At 29.3% G+C, this 3,887-nt stretch overlaps 1 long non-coding RNA gene across 1 annotated transcript; it reads left to right on the top strand.

Annotated features, from left to right (window-relative positions):
- Positions 1–473: 473 nt before the first annotated feature.
- On the top strand, positions 474–2,086 carry LOC139905112 (uncharacterized). The gene is made up of 3 exons (XR_011779593.1): positions 474–1,163; positions 1,216–1,355; positions 1,417–2,086. It is a non-coding gene; the product is annotated as an uncharacterized lncRNA (long non-coding RNA).
- The last annotated feature ends 1,801 nt before the right edge of the window (positions 2,087–3,887 follow it).

Below are 3,887 nucleotides of genomic sequence, written 5' to 3'. Positions count from 1 at the left end.
GAAACGAATTTTCTTGTGTTACTCTTTGGTTTTCATGAGCATACTTACACGTTCTTACTCAATATTTAGATGCTCTCTTCTCAAGAATAAAAGCATAATAATCACGGCTTGAGTTATCTCATTTTGCTTACAATTAAATGGAAACCACATGATACTTGGAAACAATATATATCAGTCATCATTGTTTCTACCACGCCAAAGAGACTGACATAAGGAAGATCAGCTTAAATTATTTCCATCCATCCGTTAATTATTCAATGATGGAAAATTTTAGTCTCTTTCTTTTATTTGTATGATTTATATTTATTACGTCACAAAATTAGCCTTGCGTTTCAATATTTTTTCCATCATAACAGTATCTCTCCTATACTTCATCTCTTTGTATGTAGAAAAAAGCTTTGATTTTCTTACAGATATGTGATATTTTAAGTTATAAATCCTATTTTCTCGAGAGAAAATTACTCCACCTTAACTATAAGTAAGGGTGATAATTTTGGTAAGAATAGAAAAGCGTGCGAGGAGAAAAGAAGAATTACTTATGGCATCATTGATTAAATAATATACATCTTCTTCTATCAATCATGAACGTTATCATTCCCGCCTTTATTATTCAATATTAATATAATATGAGATGGTGATAGTCGATAGAGAACTGAATAAAATCCCCAAAATGACGTCGCCTTCTGTCTGGATTTATGAAAATGGAGGCCCAGGAATTTGGAAAATACTTACCGGATGAGAAACAGATGGTTTGTCGGATTTGTCGATATAAATGTGCCTTTAGTCCCCTGTCTAGAATTACACGCCACTCATTATCCTCATCTCATAACAAGAGTATGGATATTCATCTATAAAATCAATTTGACGATAAATACATCAAGTCAGACTTTAACTTTGATCTCACAACGATGCTTATTGCATGTAATATAACCTTATCCATTGCTAATCATCTACGTTCAAAAAATTTATGGAGAAATACAAGGGTAAACATATTGGTTCCCAAGGAACCATCATTAAATTAATGGAGGATGTTGTTACTGATGTCATTTATAGAAATACATATAAAAATGTTGTGAGTCATCCACACCAAATGACGATCAAGTTATCAGTAAAAAGTATTTACGAATATCGAAATGGAACTCTGAATTTTGTACTATCTCACAGTAAGTATTCAATTTTTTTTAAATCTAACCATAAAATATGATTCTATTTTAGCTAAACATATCAAGAATTATGATACACAACTCAGTAAAGGGCAAAAACAACTGCTTAAATGGTCACAACAACGGGGGTAGTAGCTTTGGATGGTTTGCAACTAGTTCGTCTGAGACTACTTACTTCGCTTTAAGACTTGGGTATGATAATTAGGTTTTCCAATATTACATAGTCAATAAATATTACTTTTTATCACTAAAGGCTTAGCTATGGTTGATGGGCTCCAAGAAATGGTGTTCAGAAAACTCATAAAAGGCAAAAACAACTGTTTAAATGGTTACAACAACGAGGGTAGTTACATTGGGTGTTGCATTATAATTAACAATTGTGTATATCCATCATGATAATAGTATGTTGTTATATAAGCATACCTAAATAACGGGGAAAAATCTTTTTTGATGCTCTTAATAGGGAGTAATATCGCCGGACATTACTACATAATTAGCTTTTGCTCTAAATCTTTACGATGAATTTATTTATAAAAATTTTTTATTAGTATATTTATTGTCTAATTTTATGATTTTGACATTTACTTTATTATTAATAATTAGTTAGATCTCATCGGTAGAGATATATCTATCCTGTGCACAATTGTATATAGCAACTTCCACATGAAGAAGAGGGGTGATTATCTTTTGATTAAACTCCACGTCTCGCTTGTGTATTGCAACCTAAAGTTATGACATATTTAACTGAATTCCGATGTTAAAACAAGAAAAAATTATCTGGATCAATCTATTATTTCAATATTCTGTATTTATAATTTATTATTATTAATAGTTATATGATTTTAATTGTTTAATTTTGTATATTTAACTTAAATGTTTAATGGTTTATTTTTTAGTATGTAGATTATATTTAATTAAAGCCTTCTTTTTTAAACTTTGAGCTTCAAATATATTTCAAATACTCTACTTTGTCGTTTCATTAGCTATTATTCTGAGAATAAGGTTCATAATGAATTACAATTTCATGGAGTGTGACGTTTTCAAATCTACTGTAACGGATAAAAAACGTCGAAGTCAATTATACGTAGTATATCTTCATTAAACATTTTGCTAATAAATACATTCGTTATACCCTCAAGAATCATAATAAAGCAGGCAGATGATAATCACATCAGTATTTTAAACAATGATACCATATGTCTTTTTTTTCCCCCCCCCCTCCTCCTTACGCGTTTTTCTCTACAATATTATCAACTATAACTATAAGTCGATCTTAAAAGTTAAGATAAAATTTAACTAATAATTGTTTTATTTTTATGCAAATCACTGTTTTTTCCTTACTCAAACAATAGATGAAGAAAAATGTAGAAGTAATAGGCATGCAAAGGACTATTTGTCTGCTTTAAGTATATTATTAAACATTGTATGCTTCAGGACTATATTGGAATTCTTATTAAAACTTGAGGATTTAAAGGTGTTTTTTTTAAAGTAGAGATGAAACTTTTTAAAATGAACACATATAGGTCAAAATAATTAATTATACCGTCACTTGTAGTGAGGCTACTCCTAGTTTTTGGGACACAGAGAGTAACAAGATAATTTTTAGAGCTTCAATTCTGTTGAAAAACTTATAGACATACTCAATTATATCAATTTTACATCACCAAAAACGACTGTAAAACAAGTTTGAGTATACTGTATAAGTTTGGGTTCACTGTAAAGTGATTGTGGTAAAAAGGTTGCGGACAAAAACGTTGGGGTAATATCGTTGCGTACATTATCATTGTGAGACAAAAACATTGGGTGTAATATCATCGTGAAGCAATATGATTGTGAGTAATTTAATTGCAAGAAAATAATATCCTGTGCAATTTAGTTGCAATTTATATTATATTCAGAAGATAAAACTTTTGAATGATGAAGAAATATACCAGGGTAGAACAAACGAGTTTAAACTCTAACACTGCTGCGTTTGTAAGCACCCAGGAATCCTTCTAACATGCTATAATATACGCTAGCCCATAAGTTGTGGGGTTGTGAGGATTATAGTTTTTCTTTATTTCACTTATACGAACGGGGCAGGTGGTTTGTTTGCTGACTTGACGTGTTTTTTAAATCTATGTTTAAAATTTGGACAAACCCCTTGAATTATTGGTGCATATAAGAGTATATGTAATATAGGTAAAAAAATCCTTAGATTTGCTTCTTGAGGATAATAAAATATCATTGACATTACTTAATATGGAATTTTCAATCTATATTATCATTTATCAAGCCCATTATTAGATATGCGTAGTAATAAATAATAGGGGACAAAATGACAATCAAATATTGACAATTTAAAAAAAAAATGAATAAATGATTTTAATGGATCGTAAAATATTGATAGGATTTGAAAGCAAAAAATTTAAATCTTAAAGATAACATTGCATAACCTAACAATTGACTTTAACACTCAACAATCATCTATGTTTTTACCCTATTTTTATTACAATTCGACTATTTTGGTCTATTATTATTATTTATTTATTTTTTGTTGACGGTATGAACTACTTATTCACATAGTTACTCTTGGTATTTTATCTTTATGCTCAGAATATGAGAAAATGAAATATTTGATTATTTTTCGGAACTTTATTACCCATACTCGCAACCTTGCACGAATATTCATTGAATTTTCAAATTTAATATTCACAACAAAGTTCCAAGAATAATTAAGTATTG

The sequence above is a fragment of the Lepeophtheirus salmonis genome, chromosome 1 (assembly GCF_016086655.4).
Source record: "Lepeophtheirus salmonis chromosome 1, UVic_Lsal_1.4, whole genome shotgun sequence".
Classification (NCBI taxonomy): Eukaryota; Metazoa; Arthropoda; class Copepoda; order Siphonostomatoida; family Caligidae; genus Lepeophtheirus; species Lepeophtheirus salmonis.
Note: the sequence above shows the minus strand (reverse complement) of the source record. Positions and strands in the feature narration are given on the sequence as shown.